Source organism: Mya arenaria, chromosome 15, assembly GCF_026914265.1.
Source record: "Mya arenaria isolate MELC-2E11 chromosome 15, ASM2691426v1".
NCBI classification, from domain to species: Eukaryota; Metazoa; Mollusca; class Bivalvia; order Myida; family Myidae; genus Mya; species Mya arenaria.
The window spans coordinates 3,611,730-3,625,263 of record NC_069136.1 but is presented as its reverse complement, the minus strand read 5'-3'; the positions used below and the strand labels follow the sequence as shown (position 1 = coordinate 3,625,263).

The 13,534-nt window shown below is 35.1% G+C and overlaps 1 long non-coding RNA gene across 2 annotated transcripts; it reads left to right on the top strand.

Moving 5' to 3' along the window:
- The first annotated feature begins 2,733 nt into the window (after window positions 1–2,733).
- Window positions 2,734–12,733, top strand: LOC128220750 (uncharacterized). Of its 2 annotated transcripts, XR_008258845.1 has the most exons (4): window positions 2,734–2,870; window positions 5,280–5,415; window positions 8,148–8,219; window positions 8,783–12,733. It is a non-coding gene; the product is annotated as an uncharacterized LOC128220750 (long non-coding RNA). The 2 variants fall into 2 exon arrangements; XR_008258844.1 differs by lacking the exon at window positions 5,280–5,415.
- The last annotated feature ends 801 nt before the right edge of the window (window positions 12,734–13,534 follow it).

Here is a 13,534-nt window from a genome sequence, read left to right as displayed (position 1 = left end):
GTGACTCATCTGGGCTGGGGGGGGTGCCAGATGGAGTTTTCCAGCACGGCTGAAGTCACCGGAAATGCGTATCCGGTGTGCTAGAATATAGTATCTTTTATACGTAGTATACAGTGACGTAGACCGTCGCTACTATCAGAGCATTTTTATGATGAATACATTATTGGGTTTTTCAAATATTTGTTTTCTCATGTATTAAAGGGGTACAATGTAGTAGTTATATTGACAAAAGAAACGTTTAAATTTAAATGCATTGTATGATGAACCCGGGTTCGATTCCCGGCCTGGGCGAATGTGTGAGTTTGGTTTGTGGTCATCAAGTCGGACAAGTTGGTTTCCACCTGGTTCTCCGGTTTCCCCCACAACACAAGACCACACTATCGCGCAATATCGAGCCAACGAGTGTGATTATTATAAGTTCCAATAGTTTGTTTCACAATCGTTGTAAAATAAATAAGTTTAAACTTATACGTTTTACCTTACTAAAAACAACAACAACAACCAAGCAACGCACAAGATCCCTGTAAAGGTAAAAGAATGAGCTTTCATAAATTAGGCTTTAATTTATATTTAAAGCTGCATTTTCACAGATTGACTTTTTTGACAACCCTTTTTCTCTTTTGTCTTGTTATGAGCATATTTTATGTAAATGACTAGAAAGTAGTTTATTTACAAAAGACCAGAATGCAGTTTTAATATCTACGTTTAAAAATGGGTGTAAAAACGCTTTAAGAAAAGTTATAAATTTCGACAGTTTTCTAAACAATTGAGATCTGTCCTATTGGTAGCTATCTTATATGACTGAAATGAAGGCATTGATGCTAAATTGAGCTGATTCTGGGACAAAAAAAATGTCAAATCTGTCATTCTGTGGGAGTGCTGCTTTAAAAAGACCCAAAGTATCGCTAATATCTTTCTATATGTATAAAAGTCATATACCGTTTTGGTTTGATATTTTAAAGTCAAGGAGTTAAACATAAAATGCATTGAAATAAAAAGGTTGCTTTTTTGTGCTTACATATATATAAAGTGATAAACTATACTGTCCCTCTTTAAACGTTTAATTTAAACGTTTAACGATATGAATCTGCAAAAGTACACATTTCAATAGAACCTCTTGTATATGTAGAGCACAATCATTTGAAGTGTCTTGTTCAATTGAGCAATTGTGATTCAGTCCTCATTATTCGTTGATAATGTTTATAATACGCATTGTGCTGGCCGACTCTAGATCTTACTTCTGTGAAATGGAACATGATCGCTGGTTGTCATCGACCAATGGCTGTTCTCTGTTTATGACATACAGACTTTTAATATATTTTGAAATTTTCCATTGACAAGTTATGCTCATTATTTTTTCATGGAATATCGTTATGTACCAACAGACATGTATGCCACACGTTTAAACCTGTTTTAATGATATTAATATATAAATTATGACAATTGCATGCATTACATTAGGTAACCAATGAAATCACCGTGAGTAATCATGACAAATACTGAACAAGATTATACAAGACTCGAGGTGTGAAAGCGAAAATATTCTATCTGCTTCTTTATTTAATGTCACTTAGAACCTTTTCGCATTCACCCTTCGAAGTGAACATAAGCAAGGGAAATATCATGACTGTATATAGAGGTGGCGTTATACCAAAGGGAAAGTGAACATAAGCAAGGGAAATATCATGACTGTATATAGAGGTGGCGTTATACCAAAGGGAAAGTGAACATAAGCAAGGGAAATATCATGACTGTATATAGAGGCGGCGTTATACCAAAGGGAAAGAATGTACCTACCCATGGTTGCGGAGGGAATACAAGAACAATTATTCAGCGCCTTATTTTTGTAAATAGAGATTGTGACTTGCCAGATGAGACTGCAACCCTGTTAATTGGGATCGCATTTTTTCCCTCATGCTTTTTGATGTCTAGAATATTTCCGACCACGGTTATTTTAAGAATTTTCTTCATCACGGATGGGATTTAGTAATTTACCATGTTCTGGGTGTGATCAACCCCCCCCCCCCCCGCGACAAGGAACACCATTTTATATGTAAACATACATGTACTTATCAATACCAACTTGAATAAATAATAATTTAGCTCCGAACGAACTATTGGTTAGCCTTATTTTCCAATAAAAATCGTGCATATGGCAATTACTTTAATATCAAAACCAACTTGAACAAATAATCGCTCCGAACGAACTATTGGTTAGCCGCATTTTCCAATTTAAATCGTGAATGCTGCAATCTGTCTATGTAATTGAATGGAGCGGTATTCGGTTCAAAAATTAAATTGACAATTTGTTAACATTTATATGCTTTATTTAAAATCTGTTACAATACATTTCATTCATGTATTGTTTAATTCGTTGTAATAAAGTGTTAAATCGTAATATGCATTTCGTTTTCCATCTTTCTTGAATAGGCATTGTGTGCATCTGGCTAGCAAATTTCAACATGTTCCAAACCGCTACTGTATGTGTCTAACGTCTAATGCCAAACCGCATTTACGCTAACTCGATTTCGATTACGAAACTAAACATGTCAACTTATCACCGATATGTTACGTCGTTTGATGCGAAATTGTCTTCATATATTGCAAATCGGAATGTGTATATTGCTTAAGTTCAAACCGTGATACGATATAACTAGAAAATGATTTCGAAACTGAAGATGAGCTTGTCAAAGCTAGCTCCAACTAACTTCAGAAAAGTTACTTCCCCTTACTTTGAAATTGCCATTTGTACTATGTTGGAAATCACAGGCATCTGGCTCATTTAGTCCAAATAATTGTACGTTTACGGATTTTTTTTTACGTTTTTTGATATGGCAAATCCTTTACGTACAAATTGTTTAGTATCAAAGGTGGGTAAAGCATTTAACATCCAAAAAATATCAGAAAAACAAGAAATATTACCAGATTTTGTTATTTTATATCAGTTCCATACTTAAAAATGTCACATCCTACGAATATTTATGAGTTTGACGTGTTTTTTTCATTCCTTGCTGTCAAAACATAGCGATATATACATGAAGGGCACATGAAAGGATTCAGGGCACAATTTTTAAACAATCTGAACATTTCGGCAATGGCAAAGTTGTTATATGATTGTATTTACGAGGTCTATCTTGAAGCTTGTCGGAGGTGGCCGAGTTACTATGATTGATTGTTGTCTGTGTCAGTCAACTTTTGTTTTATTGGAAAGGTAAATAATGTGTTTTAATGCATTAAATGCTTGTTTTGTGCAAAATAACTTTTCACTTACATGGTAAAATATGAATATAAACCTTTATGATCAATTTAAACCATTAAATACTTCACTTCATACAATTTCAATATTTTTCTAAACACCCCCGGTTTTTGCACAAACCTGTTTAGACATTAGGGGTTGGAAAAATCCTGTATAACACGTCTATAATTTTAGACTACTGGCTCATTGTGTTTCTAAAATACCATGGCCCAGTATCAAACAGGAATTGGCATCGGAAATAATACGGGTTATTAGAAAATAGTCCGTCATTGCCGACCAAGGAGATTTTCAAACAACCAAGCGATACATGTTAGACCAAATACAGGATGAGGGGGGAACTATAACCAATTTTTGTGTGTATATGTTATTTTTATACTTGATATATTTTATTAAAATTTAAAAATGCCATAAAAATGCCCCAATGAGAAACTTAATGGAAATGTCTTTTATTTTTAGTGGGTGGGGTTAAGCCTGCCTTCAATTGACAGATGCTAAGATAGTAAATAATAAGGCCAAACCAAAAAATAGGTGCGTTTCAGGTAATGCACCAGTCAATTGTAACCACGCCACCTCAGGTCCGGGGGTATACCAGGGATAGCCGGGGAAAAGGACCGTGTTTTTACTTTCCTGCAGGGCCCAATGACTGGGGTGGTTTTGTCATAGCGCTAAATTTAGCGGAGATTGGGCCTTATATAGAGTCTCTGCGGTGCGGGGGCATTTGGCTGGGGTTAAACCATCAGTTCGTCCCCGCGGAGAGGGGATTTTACCCGGGGTTGCCTGGACCGGAAGTCAAAGTCCCGGCTATTCCCCGGACATGGGGGGGTCGTGGTTACAATTGACTGGTGCATAACGCTGCCATAAAAAATAGGGTAGGTTGGAATATTATTATTATTTTTTTTTTTTTTGATATATTGATTTCAGTTGACTCAGACTGTAACAATTAAACTAGTATTTAATTAAAGACATAAATTTTCAGTTTAATTAGCAGTTTTTAGCTCGACTATTCGAAGAATAGGTTTATTTATTTATAACTTCTAGATCCTTTGTTCAATTGACTTAATACTTCACACAGTTGTTCAGGACCATCACCCAATGAGGTTACATAACTCCATATTATCCTAAATACAAGTTATGGCCCCTGATTGACTTAGGTTAAAGTTTTAGGGCAGGTTAAAGTTTTAGGGCAAGTTGGGATTTTCACTTAAAACTCCAATACCATTCATTCAATTGACTTAATACTTCACACAGATGTTCAGAGCCATCACATAATGAGGTTAGATAACCCCATATTATCTTTTATACAAATTATGGCCCCTGATTGACTATGAAACTCAGGTTAAAGTTTTAGGGCAGATTGGGATATTGTTTAATAACTTCTATACCCTTCATTCAATTGACTTAATACTTCACACAATTGTTTAGGACCATCACCCAATGAGGTTACATAACTCCATATCCTTAATACAAGTTATGGCCCCTGATTGACTTAGGTTAGTTTTAGGCAAGTAAAAGTTAAGGTCAAGTTGGGATTTTAATAAAAAAAACTTCTATACCGTTTATTACATGCACTTATACGTTTTAAGCCAAAATACAAATTATGGCCCTTGATTTTTTTTTATTTCCTTTGAAAGGCATATTTGTATATTTTTAACCACATTTTCATAATGGGAAATCAAGTTATTTGAATGACTTGCGTCATTGTTTTGCGGGCTGGTGGGAGGGCAGCATCAAAGTCACCTTATGTATCGAATAATTTTAGTTAGGTTTGACATAAAGAGACCAAACTTGGTATTATTACATCGTTATTGTATTCTAAGTCAAAGCGGCGTAGTCGAGCGCGCTGTCTTACGACGGCTCTTGTTAAACATATTCCTTGCTTCAAAGGAAACGTTCTTTATATGTCTGGTTAAATACTTTGACAATGATGGTTGGATTTCAACTAAGTTATGGTACACCACTCTGCTATTATTAAAGACTTTTCAGGAACAGTTTTACTTTTCTTTATGCACCCTTTGGCTTTCAGTCACCCTCTGAAGTATGCTAACCTTCCTGTTACATAATTTCATGGAGAGTGGGACAGCAAATTTACCATATAAGCCATCCGCCAAGGAAACCTCAATGCTGTCAAGAGGACCTGGGGGTTCAGGTTTGAAGAACAAGTAACATGCAGGTTTTATTGCCAAAATTGCACACTTAAGTCTGACATATCAATCCGAAAGTCAATATCTGACACATTTGTATCTGACAAGAAAATAAAGTTCAAGAATTGAAATATACCTGCCACACAAGCACAAACTAAATACAATCAGAAATTCAACTCGAATATTGTCACCTTTTCGTATACATTTTGTAACAAATGCTTTTCGTGCCCAAATCACATTTTTTTAAAGGGAAAAATATGTAAGGGTCGGCAGGAAACAATAGGGTAGGTAGTGTAACCTGATTCAGGCTGAAACAGACCTATTTTTTATTTGGCCTAATTTTTGAGCTTCAGTGACCATTGGCAAAATGAAGAAGTCAAATTCTTTATTTGATTTCTTCGAAATACAAATAAGTCTGAATCTGACTTTACTGAGATTGATAATAGGTAAGACTTTCTTATGATGCACCAGTCAATTGTAACCATAGTCCCCCCAGGTCCGGGGGTATACTGGGGATAGCCGGGGGAAAAGGGCCGTGTTTTTATCTTTCTGCAGCCAATTGTATAAATGTGAATAAGTCCTAACCAGCGGTTATCTCCTTCCAGGTGGCTGCGCAGTGCCGGGTGAATGATGTGGTTTTATCTCCGCTTTAAATATAGCGGGGAATGGACCTTATCTAGGGTCCCTGCGGTGCAGGGTTATTTGGCGGGGACTTGACCATCTGTTCGTCCCCGAAGCGCGAGGATTTTAGCCGTGGGTGGCTGGACTGAAAGTCAAAGTCCCCGCTATTCCGCAGACCTGGACGGGCCGTGGTTACAATTGACTGGTCCATAAACACAGTGTTTTTACAAACTTCATTTTTAGCTCAACTATTCGAAGAATATGGAGAGCTATACTACTCACCCAAGCGTCGGCGTCGGCGTTGGCATCACGCCTTGGTTAAGGTTTAATTTAATGCAAAAAATGGGGTTTTATTATTTGACATTTTCTGGTTAAAGTTTTGCATGCAAGCACACATAGGTTAATATATCAGCAACTACTTGAAGTATTGCATTGAGACTTAATACAGTGGTACCCAACCATCCAACCTACTTGATTAACCAAGTTAGAAAACTCTAATTTGCATTTAATGTAAATAATAGGCCTTTATTATTCGACATAGAAATTCTGGTTAAGGTTTTGCGTGCAGGCACACATAGGTTAATATCTCAGCAACTACCTGAGGTGTTACATTGATACTTGATACAATGGTACTCAACCATCCAACCTACTTAATTAACCAAGTAACATAACTCTAGTTTGCATTTAATGCAAATAATTGCCCTTTATTATTCAACTTAGAAATTCTGGTTAAGGTTTTGTGTGCAAGCACACATAGGTTAATATTTCAGCAACTACTTGAGGGTTTGCATTGAGACTTGAAACAGTGGCACTAAACCATTCAATACACTTAATTAACCAAGTTAGATTACTCCAGTTTGTATTTTATGCAAATAACAGGCCTATATTATTTGACTTAGAAATCCTGGTTAAGGTTTTGCGTGCAAGCACACATAGGTTAATATCTCAGCAACTTCTTGAGGCATTGAGACTTGATTCACTGATACTCAACCATCCAACCTACTTAATTAACCAAGTTAGATAACTCCTGTTTGCATTTAATGCAAGTAATTGCTCTTTATTATTCGACTTAAAAAATCTGGTTAAGGTTATGCGTGCAAGCACACATAGGTTAATTTCTCAACAACTACTTGAGGTATTGCATTAAGACTTTATACAATGGTACTCAACCAACCAACCTACTTAATTAACCAAGTTAGTAACTCTAGTTTGCATTATATTCAAATAATGGCCCCTTCTTAAGTCATAGAAATTCTGGTTAAGGTTTTGCTTGTTACCACTTTTAAGTCAATACCTCAGCAAATACGGTACATCATGTATTGCATTGAAACTTTACACACATGCTCCCAACCATTTAACCGTCTTCTTTAATCAAGTACCGTAAGATAACTCTATCTTTCATGTTATTTAATTTTTGCCCCTTATTTTGCAATTTAAAAATTCTGGTTAAGGTCTTGCATGTTGCACACATAGGATAAAATCTCAGCAATTACTTGATGTATTGCATTGAGACTTTATTCAATGGTATTCAACCACCCAAAGTAATTGAATAACCAAGTTAGATAACTGTATTTTGCAAATAATGGCCCTTTATTATTAGACTAAAAAACTGGTTAAAATGTTCCATGTAAATACATTTATGTTAATATCTCAGCACATCATGTATTGCATTGAAATGTAACCTAACAGTGATCCATGCATGTTTCGCCAAAACGTTTCAATCCTTACACTGAAAAGCGGCGGAATAGTCGAGCGCGCTGTCTCTGTGACAGCTCTTGTATATAATTAAAATTTACTTTTCTTTAAGTTTAACCATAGACGTTTGGTATATATGTCTGTGCTAAAACATACTTCTTCTCCAAATATAATCTTTAACTGTCAGTGACATAGTTAAATACATGTTTTCATCAAAATTGTAGAATGTGTTGATAACAAAATAAATTAGATCATCATGCTAGTGGTCTAGCAAAATGGGTTCGGACACAAAAACCAGCACACATTTCTTTCAAGGTTAAATTTTATAATATCAACCGGTGGTGGTGATGCAGAAACATTGCAAGATGCTGACATTTTTACTGTGTCAATGAATATTGCAGACATTTAAATTTCAATCTTATTGTTATTTTCAGAGAGCAGTATGATACCAGTGGTGATGCCGGCTCTGAATTCCTGGCTTGTTCTGATGAAAAATGGCAGATGAGGTAATTTTAAAAATTTGGACAATAATTCAACAATCAAGTACCCTACTGCTTTTAGCCAAAATGTACTTGCATGTGTGAACAATTAATCAACAAAGAATGATGGTACTATCAGCATTGTATTGGAATTTCAACATGGTAACAATTTCATTTTACATCAATTCTTAAATTTGGTCCAAAGCTTAAAGCTGCTCTCTCACAGATTGACAGTTCTTCTTGGTCGTATCTAAAAAGCCTTTCAATTGATATCAAAGTAGTAGGGGAGGTGAATATTTAAATTAAATGTACACAAATATATGGCTTAAAGCAATATGAAAAAAATATTTTTTCGGCAGTTTTCCAAACAATTGAAATCAGTTTTATTATGTGTAACCTCATATGACTTCTTTAAAGACAAAAATAAAAAAAGGTGTCAGAACAGTAAATCTGTGAGGATGTAGCCTTAAAATGGTGTGACACTTAATATTTTGCGAATAATTTCTATGTTATTGTACAGGCTTTTAAAATAATTGATCTGAAAATATCATTCCTATTATTTCTGTTGTATTTTATGTTTTTTATTTCAGGCACTGGAATGCAATCAAATATGCCATTGTACTGACAACTACAAAGCCAACCTGGAAGGGAAAATAAGTACAAGACGGAAACAAAGTGGAACAATATGTTCAGTGGAACAACTTGATATTTGATGTCTTACAGACGGTACTGATGTGAAGTTGCAGATAATAGTCAACTGTTGGCCCGTGATTAGTAAATACAAAAAGTAACATTTAACCCTTGATGCCTAAAGCAATACATTCCGAAAACTTTACAACCTAGATAGAGCCAGACTCCTTAATAATGCTTGGTAGTGCTACTCAGTGGTAACCCTCTTGCAGTCAACTTTTTTAAATATATTTTTCAGAGTATTTGAGTGAACTTTACATTTAAACCGGACACATAATTCTTCACTGTGGAACTTTTTTAACTACGTAAAGTGCATATTTATATATATTTATTCAGATTTATCTACACTTAAAACGGTTTTCATAAGAAGGTAGGAAGATAACTACAGAAACAGAAACAGATGGAATTGGCAGACCAAATAAAGAAGAATTTTGTTTAGTTCAATTTAAAAAAATTCAGAAAGTCCTAATAGGGCACATGCCATATTTTAAATTGGGCTCTTATAAATGTGAAGAGGTGAATGTGGTCTAGTGGATAAGCCTAGGTGTCAGCCTCAAATCCAAGGTTGTGGGTTGAAGGTTCAAGCCCCAACGAGATACTTTCTGATGGCCTCAGAAAAAGGATGTCCGTACTAGTTTCTACTAAGGGAACAGACTTGAGAGTGTTTCTGCAAGCGTTTAGCTTGCGTAGCAATCTAGCTAAAATGATTAGGTTTAAAATAAGATACTTGCTGACTTTCAAACAGTTTTTTTTCCATTTGTGTTGATTTGTTTTTCAGTCTGTTAGAATATTTATTAGAAGTGATGAGCATTGCTTACTGCAACTAATATTAACTTTCTTAATTAAGTTGAATTAAACGCACATAACATGACTTGTGATTTTACTGATACATTTTTAGCTCACCAGACACGATGTGCTCAAGGTGAGCTATTGTGATCGGTCTTTGTCTGTCGTCCGTCTGTCACCAATTGCTTAACAAACAACTGTGAAACTACCTGTCCAAATTCAATGAAACTTCACAGGAAGCTCCCTTGGGTGTCCCTCTACAAGAATACAAGAAGGGGTCACGATTGATTAACAACAACAAGAATAACAGCAACAACAACAAAATGGCCAACTTCCTATTTTGCTTTAAAAACATCTCCTATAAATCTACCAGTCCAAATTCAATTAAACTTTGAAGAAAGCTTCGTTAAGTGACCCTATACAAAAATACACCAACGGTCATGATTGATCAACAACAACAGCAAAAAAGGCCAAAATGTTAAAATCTGATAGTTATGTAAACTTTTACTCTTGGGCAGCAAGTCTTGCTACATGTATATGGTCTCCCTTTTTGTTGGAGATTCCACTACTTTCTATTCTAGTAACAAGGGAATAGATTTTAAATTTTATTAAGTCTTCAACATAGTCACTGAAAAGGAATTATTGCTCATTTTTAAGGTTCATAGATAAAATAATTATAATAAACTTTATTCTTTAGAAGGAACTTCATTTTTACTTTATAATTAATTTAATAATAAGACTTTCCCATTGAACTTCATGTAGATTAATCTAAGCTACAATCTTATCTTCTGTGTGGATAGTGAATAATCCTTTCAGTTTATGGATTTAAAGAAAATTTGGTTTTGAACATGTGAAGGAAGGTGATGTTGACATAGATTGAAGAAGCAATGATATTAGTGGAAGGTGCTGAATGTGTTCTGATATTTGTTTATTAGAGCTTAAGGCAGTTTATTGATTTTAATGGATAGTGCACTGTTTGTTGTTTGTTTATCTATTCTAAAAACTCTTTCAGTGTGCAAGCAATTAAACATTATTAGTTTTGTTAGTGTGCAGGCAATTGAAAGAAGTCCTGTATGTGTGCAGACAATTGAACAAAGTCCTGTCAGTGTGCAGACATGTGAAAAAAGTCCTGTCAGTGTGCAGGTATCTGTACCAAGTGCTGTCCCTGTGCAGTCAATTATCAAGTCCTGTCAGTGTGCAGGCAACTGAACAAAATCCTGTCATTGTGCAGATATTAGAATCAAATTCTGTCAGTGTGCAGTCAATCATCAAGTCCTATCACTGTGCAGGCAACTAAACGGAATCCTGTCAGTGTGAAGTCAATCACCAAGTCCTGTCAGTGTGCAGGAAACTGTGACAAGTCCTGTCAGTGTGCAGGCAACTGACAAGTCCTGTCATTGATTATCCAGGCAACATGTTTGATCAGTATCTTTTTTAATATTCTTTGAGAACAAATATCAAGCTATATTGATTACAAAGGTTAAACTCTTTTATCCAGGTGAGCAATTTAGGGCCAATATGGCCCTCTTGTTTAATTCTTCAAATTAGTCACTTTTAAGGTAATAATTGTTTTCTCATAGGTTAATATTAGGAATTATTATATCTCTTTTTATTCTAGAAGAATTTCATTTTTACTCAATGATAATTTAAATGATCAGACTTTTCCATTGCACTTCATGTAGACCATTGTAAGTGTAAAATCTCATCTTTTTCGTGGTTTGTGAATACACCTTATATAAACAAGACTGTAACTCACACTCATAGATGGGAAGCCATGCTGTGTTGGATTAAAATTGAGACGATTTTACTGTAGGCTCTTCATAAGTATTTTTTATCAAAACCTCATAATTTATAGAAGTAATATATTTTATTGGATGATGCGCTGTCCTTCGTTCCTATGTCTTACACAATTGCTTGTGAAAATCAAATTATGCCTGTGGGGTCAAAACTCGCTTTGCCATAAGGTTTTCTGTGGACTTTTAGAAAATCTTCTTGTCTGACACTGCTAGGCCGAGACCTTTAATAATTTGTTACGAGCATTATGTAGTGGTCCTCTACCAAGATTGTGAAAATACGCCCCTTGGGTAAAATTTGGTCCCACCCTTTTTGACCTACCTGTCTTATTTTTTGACCATGTTCACAATTCTGTAAATAAGAATGGGCGTTTTTGTTGGTAATAAACTGGTTTCAGTTTTATTTCGGTTACACAAACCGTGTATTTGTTGTTACAGTTTCAAATAAAACCAAAACCAGTTTTATCGTGTTTTTTTAAACAAAAACGGAAACCAGTTTTTGAGTCACTATCCAAACCCCTACTGGAGGCGGGTTTATCAGTTCATTCCATCCGAAAACTAGTTTGCTTTTATAACAGCATGGCAAAATTGATCAACCATGTTTGTTGAAACTCAATGTTTTTTTTATAACAATGCCTTACAATGGGCAAATAAGCTAAATGAAAAAAGTACTATTAATAAGTGTGTGTTAATATATCAGTTAGTATGCTCCGACATGTTGTTGAAACTGTTCACAAAACACGTTTTTGTTACTTCAAGCAAAATTATCAAAACCGGTTTCGAATCTGCTGAAACCATTGATACCAAACTGAAACTGGTTTGGTATCAACAAAATCGCCCTATGTTGTGGTTGGATGACCTTGATTGTGACTGCCTACTTTCTTATTTATGAAGCTACAGCAATGAAATTTGGATCATGTGTAAAAACAGATATCAATATTGTCCTCAGATGACATTGAAAGTGACTTTTTGACCTACTTCCTTTTTTTTAAGGTGCAGCAATAACATTTTGACCATGTGTACAGTTTTGAAAAGAAATATCAATGCTGTGAATTACCTTTATTGTACCTGTTTTGCATCTTATTTTTGAAGCTTCAGTTTTGATATTTGAATCATATGTACAGCTTTGAGAACAAATATCAAACTATATTGATTACAAAGGTTAAACTCTTTTACTCTGGTGAGCGATTTAGGGCCATCATGGCCCTCATGTTATTTCATTGATTGTACGGGTGTATTTTCTAAAATCATTAAATGATGTAATAAAAGTTATTCTGCATTTCCTTTTTTTGTTTGAATAAAATGTTTTGAGGTTTTGGCAAAGCATAGTGTCATCATCATTATTTTGTGCAAATCAAAAACATTTAAACAATGTAATAAAAAACATACGGTCAAGCCAAGTTCTCAAGAGGCACAAGGTTATTGCCAAAGAGACCCGTAATTTGTTTAGACAAATAAAATGCATAGAAAGATCTATAACTCGGTCGCATAGTTATGCTATAGTTCTGTTCTTGTTAGCTTATGGTAAAGACTGGGACATTCAGTATTTTTAGCTCGACTATTCAAAGAATAGGTGGGCTATACTACTCGCCCCAGCGTCAGCGTCCGGTTAAAGTTTTAGGGCAAGTTGGGATTTCCACTTAGAAGTCCAATACCCTTCATTCAATTGACTTAATACTTCACACAGTTGTTTAGGGCCATCTCATGATGAGGTTAGATAACTCCATATTATTCTCTACACAGATTATGGCCCCTGATTGACTATGGAACTTAGGTTAAAGTTTTAGGGCAGGTTGGGATATTTATTAATAACTTCTATACCCTGCATTCAATTGACTTAATACTTCACACAATTGTATAGGACCATCACCCAATGAGGTTACATAACTCAATATTCTTAATACAAGTTATGGCCCCTGACTGACTTAGGTTGTAGTCAAGCGCGCTGTCTTACGATGGCTCTTGTTTATAATTAAGATTTAATTTTGTAATGGCAACTTAAAGCCATGAATAAGGGGTAAAAATCCAGAAAGATTGTGTAGTCTCCAAAAATAATCAATGCACTTAAAAGGA